Consider the following 13,613-nt stretch of genomic DNA (forward strand, 5'->3'; position numbering starts at 1 on the left):
TATTTTCAGCCTTTGGGCTTCTTCCCACAGGCACTCTAGTTCTAAGGTAGGGGAAAGGGTACCAGGGTCCATCCCATTTCGTTGAGGTCCTTGGCGGTGGCATAGTTTGCCGTGGAACCTGGATTACCTGGAGGTGTCCCGATTTCTCTCCGGTCTCCTGGGGGTGGCTTTGGGTGCCTTTCGGGTGAATGGTGTATCTCTGGAGGCTGCCTGTCCGATTCTGGGGGGTGGTGGCCGAAGGAGGTATGCTTTGTGGATGGTGTCCGGCCACTCTCTTTTGTCCACCGAGGTGGCTCAGTGGATGTGAGGTTACTATCCCGGATTGCTTGTTTAGGGTAGGGTATGGCATGGGTTCCATGCCACATCTGCACTACTGGCAGTGCTGGAGTCCTCTTGGGTGCAGAGGGGGATTTACTGCCCCCCCCTTTTTTTTGTTGCCCCCTAAGAGCTATTCCTCCATGTTCCCCCTTTATAACCATGGAGTCCCAAATCCATGAACCTGCTCCCCCCGGGCCCCTTTGATACCACACTGTTCTGACCCTGCCTAGTTATATTCCGACCGACTCCTCTGACATGTCTGACCTCTGCTCTTCTTTGACTATGCTTCCAACTTCTAATTCTACAGTGCAGCAATTTTCATATCTCCTGCCCATCCCTCGTCGGACCAACTCTGGTCCCACACCTAAACGCCCAAGACCATTACCTAATGATACTACTACGCTTCTTCTCATTCTCCTCAGAAAAGAACGGCACGTCACGCACTCCCCTTACACTGTTTCAAACTACACAATGGACTAAGTTTTTTACTCTACGACCAACTTCCTCTTCCACCTATCTTTCCGACCATAGTATTGGCAAGATGCTCATACGCCATGTTGGTAGAGATATCCTTTCATGCTCTCAAGAGCAGTACATGCATCATCACTGACCAGAATGCTTGCCAAGCTCAAGATCTTTCTCTCCTTACAACTATCAATGATATTCCTGTAACTAATGAAAAGCATCATTCCCTCAATTCTTGTAGTGGTACTGTCATTCTACCCCATACCATTGTCCAACAGAATTTCCTGACATGTGGTGATGACAGTCTGGAACAGCTTGAACTCCAAGACCTCCTAGTCCTCAAAGTAGACACTTATGTCCTCCCTGGCCGCAGGCGGAGATGATACCCTTGCAATGTAGCTCACTTGCCTTTTGACTGCCGTGAGCTTGTGTCCTCTGTTTATATTGCAGGACACTGTTTACAAGTTTGAAAGGTGATCCAGTGTAAAAATTGCTGACACTTTGGTCATCCAGCAAAATATTGCAGGTCCTTGATGGAATGCCCAGTCTGTGGTGCCGAAGGCCATACCAATACGTCTTGTAGTCTACCTCCCTCTTGCCTTATTGTCATGAGGCTCGCCCATCTTACTCCTGCCATTGCCAAGTTTACTTAAATGAGCAAGAAATCTGTTGTCTCAAAAGAGGCAGAAGGCCTCCCACATGCTATGGCAGTCTCTCATCTATGCTTCCAAGGGAGACTTAACCGTATTTCTTATTTTCGAGTTACTAAATGTCCCCCCACCTCAGGGGTCCCAACTTCTGCACCCTCTGTGGTCACCCCTTCCACATTCACCCATCTCTAATTCTTTTGCTCTCCTGGAGTCAGAGGTCCTTACCTCGGCACCTCATTATGTTCTCACCTCTTCCCCTTCTCACTCAAGTTTGTCTACAAGACCTCATACAACACCTTCCCATTGCCCCTCTCCTCCACCAAATTCCAAAACATCTGAACTGTTAAAATCTCCTTTAACCCTTCTTTCCTTCTGCAACCTGCACATTTTTCCTTCCCAGTCTCTGTACCCAGTTCTTCATCTCTACTGGCTCTTGTCAAGAGTGTGGAGGTTCATCCTCCTCCTCGTATAGTACTTTCTCCCCCTGTCCCCTCCCAAGTTTCTTCCTCTTCTGCCCCCTCCCAGGTCACTTCCTCTCCTGTCCCCTCTCAAGCTTCTACACCAGTTCCCTCTACCCTTTTGTCCCCTTGTACTTTGGTACAGTCCATCATCACCCCGATATTTACTCTCCTTCCTTCTTCCATCTCCAATACTGTACCACATACAATGTCCTTGTCCTCTGAAACACCTGAAGCTATCTCAGAATATATCGAGACTAGACCACTGATGGACACTGATCCACCTCCTGTTCCTCCTCTCCACTCTTCTCCGTCTGCACAACTCCTTTCTTCAGTGTCCCAGTCCTTCACTGTTTAAAAGTTTTCTGTTGCCTCCACATGTGGACTTTTCTTACCCTATTAATCCGTAGATGCCTCTACCTTCAGATTTCTTGTATCTTTCTCTTCGCAAATCATAGCTTATTTACAGCGGAATATCCATGGCCTCAGAGGTAACCAGGGTGAGCTTCAGGTGTTGCTCTCCCAGTTTTCCCCTGTTTGTGTTTGTTTATAAGAACCCAAAATATGATCTGCTGTTATCCATCCCATCTCGGGCTATGATTTATATTCATCAGATCCTTTAATGAAAGTGGACTTCTTATACACACCGGTATTCCATACTGTCAGCTCTTTGTTCATACTTCGCTGCATTACACTGCAACCTGTATCCACTTGAATAAGTGGTATACAATCTGTTCTTTGTACCTCTCTCCTTCTCGGGCATTATCTATCCCAGATGTTGCATTTCTGGTTTCTTCCTTACTGCCACTTTTGTTACTTGGGGATTTTAATGCCCACCATTTCCTCTGGGGGGTCTCACTGTGACTCCCGCGGCATTCATTTGGAGGCTTTTCTCGCTTCTCTCCCCCTCCATGTTTTAAATGTGGGTACTCCCGCCCATTTTGATCCACATACTCATTCTCTCTCTTCCATCGATCTCTCGATCTGCTCTTCAACTGTACTAGACTTCACCTGGTCTGTCATCCCAGACTTGCATGAGAGATCATTTTCCAATCATCCTTACTTCTCCTTCGTATTCACCACCTCCCTGTAGCCCACGCTGGCAATTTGACTGAGCAAATTGGGACCTTTACTCGCATTTAACTGCTTTTAGTGAGGTTCCTTCTGTGTCCACCATTGATGAGCTTTTACACATCTTCTTGGCTTCAGTTTTAACTGCAGCTTCACATTCTATACCCCAAACCTCGGGCAGACATTCTCAGAAGTGTGTGCCTTGGTGGTCTCCTGCTTGTGCTTGGGCAGTATGTTTGAAACGTGCTGCATGGGGCAGGTACAGGTACAATAGAACCATAGAGACTCCTTGATTTTAAGGCGAAGAGAGCAGTCGGTAAACGCACTTGCTGTCGGGATTGTTTCTACCGCCACTTCTGCTACTTCTACAAGTGCAGTCCGGAAAAAAGTATGGAAACCGAGTGGTAAATACTCTCCCGATTTGGCTCCTGTTCTTTGGGTTGCCAGTGTTACTATTGCAAACCCTCTTAATGTTGCCACCGAAATGGATAATCATCTTGTCCGTATCTCTTGGGAACTCCATCTATGCCCCTCGTTTCATTCCTCAAAGTCTGCCAGAGAGTGAGAGCCTTTAAACTTTTCTTCTATCAGAGAAGAATCTTATAATGTGCGTTTTACACTTCTGAAACTGGAGGCAATACTCAGCTTGCCGGTCATCAGCAGCTGGGCCTGACAGCATTCATATGCTACAGCATTCACATCGGTCAGCCCTTTCAGTCCTATTAAGACTCTTTAATCTTATTTGGTCACAAGCTCTTCCCCAGCTTTGGAAATCTGCCACTGTTCTCCTCTTCTGCAAACCGGGTACTAAAAGACATGATGCCTCCCACTATCATCCCATTGGTCTTACCAGTGCAGTTTGCAAGGTGATGGAACATCCGGTAAATAGACGTTTGATATGGTATGTAGAGAGACAATTGCTCCACTAGTCAATATGGCTTTCATAAGGGCCGTTCTGCCATTGACCCCTTACTACGCTTAGATATGTATGTCTGAAATGCCTTTGCCAATAATCGTTCAGTTATTGCCATCATTTTTGACCTTGAGAAGGCATATGACACAACTTGGAGGTATAATATTTTGGCCCAGGCCCACTCCTTAGGCCTCCGAGGCAATCTACCATTTTTCTTTAACCCTTTGACTGTCGCAACCCCAATTCTGACTCTCTCTCTCTGTGTTGCAAAATTTTTTAAAAAAAAAAAAAAAAAAAAGCAGTGTTAGTATTAATTTGCTGAGTGTTCAAAGCCTAAAAAAAAAAAAAAATTGCAATCAGTACTTACCGAGATATAGAAGCATAAAGTTGGCAGAAAATGAGCTGCGTATGGCAACAGCTGTAAATGCCGCTCACCCGGTACACTTATATTTATTCATTCGAAGGTTTTTTTTGTATTTTACAATAGTGGTTTTTTTTTTTCCAAGTAACTTACGTGGCCTGTGAGATCAATGTAAGGTGCAATGTACATATATACACTAGTTGTATGCAACACAATAACTGCATAAACATTATCATTATACTGTTTACAAAACTTGTTAACACAAATTAATTATTGCTATTGTTCTATAATTCTGTTGGACTGTCCACTCTATCAACAAGCACGCAGAATTTACCTTCCCTTCTTGCTGGTGGACCCTCCTTTAACCCAGACTCTCTCATTGACTTTTTGACAGCAACTGATTTACTACACAAACTCTGATGATGATGCCTCTAGTACTACTCACAGCACTTTCTACCTCAATCTCTTGCTACCCTCTACCCCTGCACTATCCACTGCCCTGCTGCACTCCATGATCTAATGATCATCCCTCTGACTCAAGAAATCGTAATGACACGATTGCTACCCAATACCCCTACATCTTTCCCTGCCCAGTGGCACTGTATGACCCTTGTAGGTTTAGTGCTTCTTTTTTTTTTATATAATACAGTGGACCCCCGCATAGCGAACGCCTTGCATAGCGAACAATCCGCATAGCGAACGCTTTGTTCGCTAAAATTTTGCCCCGCATAGTGGACAAAAACCCGCTCAGCGACCTTCGTCCGAGACGCGTCCAATGTGCGCCCTCAGCCAGCCTCACATGTGCCGCCCGTCCCATTGTTTACCAGCCAGCCTCCGCGGTAACATTCAAGCATACACTCGGAATATTTCGTATTATTACAGTGTTTTCGGTGCTGTTTGTGGAAAATAAGTGACCATGGGCCCCAAGAAAGCTTCTAGTGCCAACCCTACACCTCAAAGGGTAAGAATACCCATTGAAATGAAGAAAGAGATCATTGATAAGTATGAAAGTGGAGTACGTATCACCGACCTGGTCAGGTTGTACAAGAAACCAAAATCAACCATCGCTTCTATTGTGGGCAAGAAAACGGCAATCAAGGAAGCTGTTGTTGCCAAAGGTTTAACTGTGTTTTCGAAACAAAGATCGCAAGTGATGGAAGATGTTGAGAGACTCTTATTGGTGTGGATAAATGAAAAACAGCTAGCAGGAGATAGCGTCTCTCAAGCGATCATATGTGAAAAGGCTAGGAAGTTGCATGACGATTTAATTAAAAAAATGCCTGCAACTAGTGATGATGTGAGTGAATTTAAGGCCAGCAAAGGTTGGTTTGAGAGATTTAAGAAGCGTAGTGGCATCCATAGTGTGATACGGCATGGTGAGGCTGCCAGTTCGGACCACAAAGCGGCTGAAAAATATGTGCATGAATTCAAGGAGTACATAGAAACTGAAGGACTGGAACCTGAACAAGTGTTTAATTGTGATGAAACAGGCCTGTTCTGGAAGAAAATGCCAAGCAGGACCTACATTACTCAGGAGGAAAAGGCACTCCCAGGACATAAGCCTATGAAAGACAGGCTTACTTTGTTGATGTGTGCCAATGCTAGTGGTGATTGCAAAGTTAAGCCTTTATTAGTGTATCACTCTGAAACTCCCAGAGCGTTCAGGCAAAAGAATGTCCTCAAGGATAATTTGTGTGTGCTGTGGAGGGCAAACAGTAAGGCATGGGTCACTAGGGAATTTTTCTATAACTGGTTACACCATGCATTTGCCCCCAATGTGAAAGATTACCTAACTGAAAAGAAATTAGACCTTAAGTGCCTCCTGGTGTTAGACAATGCCCCTGGTCATCCTACAGACGTGGCAGAGCGACTTTATGGGGACATGAGCTTCATTAAGGTGAAGTTTTTGCCTCCTAATACCACTCCTCTCCTGCAGCCCATGGACCAGCAGGTCATTTCCAACTTCAAGAAACTGTACACAAAAGCTCTGTTTCAAAAGTGCTTTGAAGTGACCACAGACACTCGATTGACTCTAAAAGAGTTTTGGAAGGATCACTTTAATATCCTCAATTGTGTAAACCTTATAGGTAAGGCTTGGGAGGGAGTGACTAAGAGAACCTTGAACTCTGCTTGGAAGAAACTGTGGCCAGAATGTGTAGACAAAAGGGATTTTGAAGGGTTTGAGGCTAACCCTGAGAGGAGTAGTATACCAGTTGAGGAATCAATTGTGGAATTGGGGAAGTCCTTGGGGTTGGAGGTTAGTGGGGAGGATGTGGAAGAGTTGGTGGAGGAGGACAATGAAGAACTAACCACTGATGAGCTGATAGATCAACTTCAAGAGCAAGAGGCCAGACCTGGGGAAACTGGTTCAAAGGAGGGGAGAGAGAAATTGAAGGAATTGCCTACTTCAAAGATTAAGGAAATGTGTGCAAAATGGCTTGAAGTGCAAACCTTTTTTGATGAAAATCACCCTCACACAGCTATTGCAAGCCGTGCTGGTGACTGTTACAATGACACTGTTGTGAACCACTTTAGACAAATCATAAAGGAACGAGAGGTACAGGCCACTATGGACAGATATGTTGTGCGAAAGAAGTCCAGTGACTCTGAAGCTGGTCCTAGTGGCATTAAAAGAAGGGAAGTAACCCCAGAAAAGGACTTGCTACCTCAAGTCCTAATGGAAGGGGATTCCCCTTCTAAACACTAACACTCTCTCTCCCCTCCTCCCATCCCATCAATCATCACCAGATCTTCAATAAAAGTAAGTGTCATGTAATTGTGCATGCCTTTTTCAGTTTGTGTGTACTAAAATTAACATTTTTTTGTGGTAAAAAAAATTTTTTTTCATACTTTTGGGTGTCTTGCACGGATTAATTTTATTTCCATTATTTCTTATGGGGAAAATTAATTCGCATAGCGAACATTTCGCATAACGACCAGCCCTCTTGCACGGATTAAGTTCGCTATGCGGGGGTCCACTGTAATTGGTGACTCCCTAGGGTTGGAAAGTTGTTAAGCACAAGCTTTGTGGCATGGTTATACCCTCTAGCCTCAAAATCTCAAGTATCATTAAGCAGGTGTGGGAGGGTACTGACTTTTCTATCCTCCAAGCTCAGAGTCTGCATCCATTGATGCAAAAAGATTTCGCATTACTTTTTCGTATGTACAGTAAACATCTGATGAAACAGATTACTAAGAGAAAGGGTACCAGTTTTAGAGAAAAATCTGTTATGTTAAAAGTTTCAATTAAATGGCCTTGGGCCAGGATTGTCCAGTGCTTGCCTGGCCAACTAGGCTGTTGCTGCTGGCTGTCCACTGACCCGGTTTCCTCTTGAAGTATTTACACTTGTACCAGAGGTGTTTCTGAAATCTGCTGGTAGGTTGTTGAATAATCTGAGGTCATGGACATTGATAGTGTTTCCCTATGGTTCCCATAATGCCCTTGTTTTTCACTGGGTTTAGTTTGCACTTCCTCCCATATCTCTTACTGCAGTACTGTATATTATGGCAGAATGCAAGTGTGGGATGATTAACTACCAGCATGGACAAATGCTCCATAAAATAGACTTAATCCATCTCTTCCCCCCTTCTTCCTCCTTCCCCCTCTTAATGGAAATATTTTAAGTCACAATTAGTCGTATCATTAAGCAAGTCACATTTTAATGTATTATTACTACTGGGATATTCTAAATTAAATTGATCTATCTCCATCTCTTTCTCCCTCTCTTTCTGCATATATATATATACAAAAATTTTTTTTGCATTAAATCAGAAGAAAAATAGCCTTGTTGCATCCTAAAATGATGTGATTTTTACATTAAGTACATATTCTTAATCAGCATAAAAATAGTATCCTAGTGATTTCAGGCAATTCTGAAAATCCACCTGAAAAATCTAAAGAGGCTGAACTATATCATGTGGTTTTTTTTTGGGTGAAAAGCTCTAAAATGGGAAACAGACATGATGGAACTGTTTGTTGGATCAATTACTGTCAAAAAATGTGAAAAAATCCTGTATTGTACATAGGTTTCATTGAAGGTTAAAATAATTTTAATGAGAATGTTGGCATCCTCTATCAAGGCATCACCTGATGGTTTTGTTTTATCTTTTTAAGTGCATATTTTTAATCAACATAATAAAACAGTACCCCTGGAGTGATTTTAAAATTTTTTGAAAATCGTCCCTAAAAAATCTAAATGATTTAAAGTGTTTTGGGTTTGCTAAAGACAACTCAAGTTGGGGTTGAAATATACAGACCACTTTATTTTCTGTGTCTATATGGGTTATTACTGAGTATCGACTTATACTGGTTAATTACTTCACGTATGTTTAGGTTAACTTAGGTTACACTGGGTTCTAACAAATATCAACCAGACCTATCCTAATCTAAGCATAAACATGTGTGTTTAGAAATGAGTACTGTATATTACTGGAAAGCTCCGGTTGAATATTAGCTACTGGTTTGTTATGGAGTGTATTTTGCAACATAAAATTTTCCTTTGATTAAAGTAATTGGCTAACACAGTATATCCTGAAATAACAATTTGCTAAGAAATAAATATTTTTTGCCTTGGTTACGATACCCCTGGTTGTATGATAATAAATAAATGGCTGACCTATGCTCAGCAGGTTTTCTAATACTGATCCAATGGACTTTGTCAGTTGTTTGCGTAATTTTGTTATTGTTACAATCATGGCAAAACATCCTCATTCAGATTTAACAGCTATTCAGCATTACAAGACACCAACTCCACTAACAGTTAATTAAATTAAGATCATCGTGCAGACAAGGCTGTTTAGGTTACTTGATAATAAAGCAACATCCCAATGAAAATAAATCCCATTGTTTGACTTTATAGGGTTATCCTTGGTTGAATCTACAAAATTTATTGTATAGATGTGTGCCTTCAAGGCCACTATATATACAGTGGACCCTCGACTAATGATCTCAATTGGTACCCGAGAACGAATATCGTTAGTAGTTTTTTTAGCGTTAGTCGAGGCAAAATGTTAGCATTAAAATGTATCGCTAGTCGGATTTAACGTTATACGATGCCATCGTTGGTCGAGGGTCCACTGTATATAAAATTTAAAAAAATCTTTTATGCCCCCCCCCCCCAAAAAAAGACCCTTCCTCTGTTTAATCACCACTTCTGTCTTGTGTAACGACCAAATGTGCTGGGCACAAATTTTCCAGATCCATTACTAGAAACTGCTTCATACAATGACCAGCCGTGCAAAACCAGCAAACACACATGCACACATACCTGACTGTTATAGGAGCTTACATGTCACTACATAATTCTTACAAAATAAGGCAATGTTGATTTCATTCAATTTCAAAAATGTCTATGTGGAGCTTTTACGACACATTAAAGTTAGTTACTTTCATAATTTGCACAGCCATAACTTCCATTTTCAATAAACTGCTATTTAAATTTTATGTAAAATGCAGTACTACATAAACTGCAGGAGAAAAACGGCTTTCATGCAGGATGCAATATTTTTCCCCCTCAAAGGGTACAAACCTAAACAAAAATGTTTAATAGTGACAAGACAGGCATATTCGGAAGAAATTGCCTACTGGAACTTACATCAGAAAACAGCAGAGATGCATGATAGAATGCCTAAGGACTCCAATAGGTAACAACTCTGCATTCACAGCCCAAGAAACAGCCATCCACTTCAGCCACCCACCTTAGCCCATGATCCACAGTCATCAACCACAAGATGGATAGCTGTTGACAAGGTCAACATGCATCAGCAACCAAAATTTAATCTACAAAAAGAAAAAACTATTGCACAATATTTTTTAGCTGCCTGCATCAAAATTTAAAGGTAAGGTTAGGTAAAAAAAAAATTTACATAACCTTTCTAGCAAATGTGTACTATTTGACCTCAGTGGGTTATCCTGGGTTATATCTATATAATGTATAGTATAGTTGGAGTTAAATTATTTGAATGCTAAGTTTATTACAGTATAATTATTAATTATGGTATACAGTAATTACGTATATTATTATAATCATGACTTATGGAAAAATTAAAGTTTTGTTCTCGACACCTCCAAAAATGCCTTTTTTTTATTAACATATGTATTGGCTATTTTCCACCAGGGCAGGGCAACCCAAAAAAGAAATACGTACTTCCATTATCGTTCACTCCATTATTGTCTTACTGGAGGCATGTCTACACTACAGTAAAAAAAACTGCAACATGTCTCCACCCTTCCTTCAGAGTGCAGGCACTGTACTTCCCACCTCCATACATGTGGCTAACCGATTTTTGATACTGTGAGCGGATGAGGTGGACGGCTGTGGTTTGTGGGCTGAGGTGGACGGCTGTGGTTTGTGGGCTGAGGTGGACGGCTGTGGTTTGTGGGCTGAGGTGGACGGCTGTGGTTTGTGGGCTGAGGTGGATAGATGTGGTTCTTAGGCCAAGGTCGGGTATTCCATCATACATGTCTACAGTGTTCTGCTCTGCAGTACTACACACAGTCTGCATTTACTGTTGATTGGAGCACTCATACCATGCAACTTTTTTGTTGTAAAGTAAAAGGACACAAATGCAACTAATGTGACATTTTATTGTGGCAACGCTTCGCTCTCCAGGAGCTTTATCAAGCCTGGTAACGGCTTGATAAAGCTCCTGGAGAGCAAAACATTGCCACAATAAAATGTCACATTAGTTGCTTTTGTGTCCTTTTACTTTACTTAGTCAGTAATTCTACCAATATTAATACAGCTTTTATGTTCATTATTGCATCAGCAATACTAAATTTAGAAGCAGCAACTTCCAAAATATGCCTGTCTCATCTGCTTGAAACACTTGGCTCAGGCTTGTAGCCACAAAAGGAAAATGTCCTGATTTATGATATAATCATAGCAGAATTTTACTCATAATTAGTCTGCATACATTGAGTCTACTCTAGTTATAAAGTGCCCACAATGCTCTGTAAAACAATTATGTAATGTTAAATAAACTCCTGTAATACGGCTAAGTGGAGTTTTTGTTTAGGTTCTACATAAACTTCAGTTTTTACAATTGTCGTCAGAGCACATTAATACAATATGCAAATTTAATCTAGGATAACCCAGTAAAGTGAGACAATGCGATTCATTTTCACTGGGGGTGCTACTGTACAATCAAGTGATCTAAAAGCCTTTTTTGTGCATTAAACTTTATCTAATGGACTGCGGGAAGAAAAGGTGTCTAAAAATGCAGATTATTTGTTAGGTTTGAAAAATTAGATAAATTTGCCATGATCATAACAATAACAGACAATTCTGGAAACTATTTTAAAATGTCCAAAGAAAAGTTGCTAAGCGTAAGTCCCCTATTTACTTATTTCTTATAGTACAAGTATGATATCTAAACTCAGGTAAAGATATTTATTTCATTGGCAAACTGTAATTTCAGAAGATATTAGCCACATAAATACTTTTATGTGGCTAATTTTGTGATAAAATGGCACTGTATCCAATCAGCAGGCAATATTCAGTCAAGGAATTCTAGTACTTTACCCACTTTCAAAATAAACATGCTTATTACTATTATTATTATTATTATTATTATTATTATACAGTAATTATATTTAGGCTAGGGCAGGTCTGGCTACATTGTCAGAATCCAGGATAACCTAACATATCCTACACATAATTACAGTGTACTACTGGTATAATGTTTTTGCAATGGGTGTATTACTGGAGTGCTTTGAATGAATAATAGATGCTAACTGGATATGCATTCTAACACGAAATCTACTATACTTATGTAGCCATTATCTCCCAGATTAACTATCTTCCCAGGATAATGACCATTTTTGTAAGGGTTTGGATACCTTCCTTGTGTGACAAAAAATACGTAAATGATAGAGTTCTGTTGAGTGGCTTTTCTAAATACTGAGTGCCTGCTATTTATAGGTATTGTCTGTCTTCAAGGGGGGCTCCTTGGCGTGGTGAAGAGGCTCTTGGTCTGAGGAATTAGACCTATCGGTCTTCTTCCTCAGACCGAACCTAATTACCCCCCAATCTCCCCTCCCCTATCCCATCCTCCCCATCCTCCCCTTTTTCCTTTCCTCCTCCTCCTCCCCACTCCTCCCTTTTGCCCTTCCTCTTTTTGTCCTTTGGGATTTCTCCCACAGGCGCGCTAGTTCCTAGGTAGGGGAAAGGACACCGGGGTCCATCCCATTCCGTTGAGGTTTCTTGGCGGTGGCGTAGTTTGCCGTGGAATCTGGATTGCCTAGGGATGTCCCGATCCCTCTCCGGTATCCCGGAGTAGCTTTGGGTGTCTTTTGGGCGACGGGTGTATCTCTGGAAGCCACCTTTCGGATTCCGGGGGTGGTGGCTGAAGGAGGTATGCTTTGTGGCGGATATCCGGCCGCCCTCTCTTTTGTCCACCGAGGTAGCTCGGCAGATGTGAGGTTGCTATCCCAGATTGCTGGTTTACTGGCATGAAGGGTAGGGTATGGCACGGGTTCCATGCTGCATCTGCGCTACTAGCGGTGTCGAGTCCTCTTGGGCGCGGAGGGAGATTTCTGGCCCTTTCATTCCTCCTAGGAACTATCCCTCCCCGGTCCCCCCTTTTTTTTTCTTTTTTTTATTTTTATTTTCTTTTCTTCTTTCTTTTTTTTTCTTAAAAACAAAAAGAAAGAAGTAACCTAACCATGGCAGCCCTAGTCCATGAACCTGGTACCCCCGGGCCCCTTCTTGATACCGCACCCCGTTCTGACCCCGCCTCGTCTTTGGACCACTCTTCAGACATTCCTCATGCCTCTGTACCTATTGCCGGTGCTGTTTCCTCACCCGCTTCAGGTACTGAGGCCTCGACTGACTCCTTCGATTTATCAGACCTTCGCTCTCCTCTGACTATGCTTCCGGCCTCTCCCTCTACGGTGCGGCAATTTTCAAATCGCCGACCCGTTCCACGTCGGACCAACTCTGGTCCCACGCCTAAACGTCAACGACAATTACCTGCTGATGATACTTCTCCACCTTCACCTTCTCGTTCTTCTCAGAAACGATCGACACGTCCTTCACTACCTTTCCACGCTCAGTTTCAGACTGAACAGTGGACTAAATTCTTCACTTTACGACCAACTTCCTCTACTGCCTATCTTTCTGACCATAGTATTGGCAAGGCACTCCTACGCCATGTTGGTAAAGATATTTCTTTTCATGCTCTTAAGAGCGGTACGCGCATCATTACTGTACAGAATGCTACCCAGGCTCGTGAGCTCTCTCGTCTTTCCCATATAGATACTGTTCCTGTCACCCTTGAAAAACATCATTCCCTCAATTCTTGTAGTGGTACCGTTATTCTGCCCCATACCATAGTTCAACAAAATTTCCAGACATGTGGCACCGACATTCTAGAAC

The 13,613-nt window shown here is 42.2% G+C and overlaps 1 long non-coding RNA gene across 1 annotated transcript in view; it reads left to right on the forward strand.

The window, feature by feature from the left end:
• The window catches only part of LOC128699173 (uncharacterized), a 13,771-nt gene extending 3,383 nt beyond the window's left edge, over positions 1–10,388 (forward strand). Inside the window, exons 3-4 of the long non-coding RNA XR_011393485.1 lie at positions 9,901–10,074; positions 10,353–10,388. This is a non-coding gene — a long non-coding RNA (uncharacterized lncRNA). The remainder of the gene's footprint in view (positions 1–9,900; positions 10,075–10,352) is intronic.
• Positions 10,389–13,613: the final 3,225 nt, after the last annotated feature.

This window comes from Cherax quadricarinatus, chromosome 54, assembly GCF_038502225.1.
Source record: "Cherax quadricarinatus isolate ZL_2023a chromosome 54, ASM3850222v1, whole genome shotgun sequence".
NCBI classification, from domain to species: Eukaryota; Metazoa; Arthropoda; class Malacostraca; order Decapoda; family Parastacidae; genus Cherax; species Cherax quadricarinatus.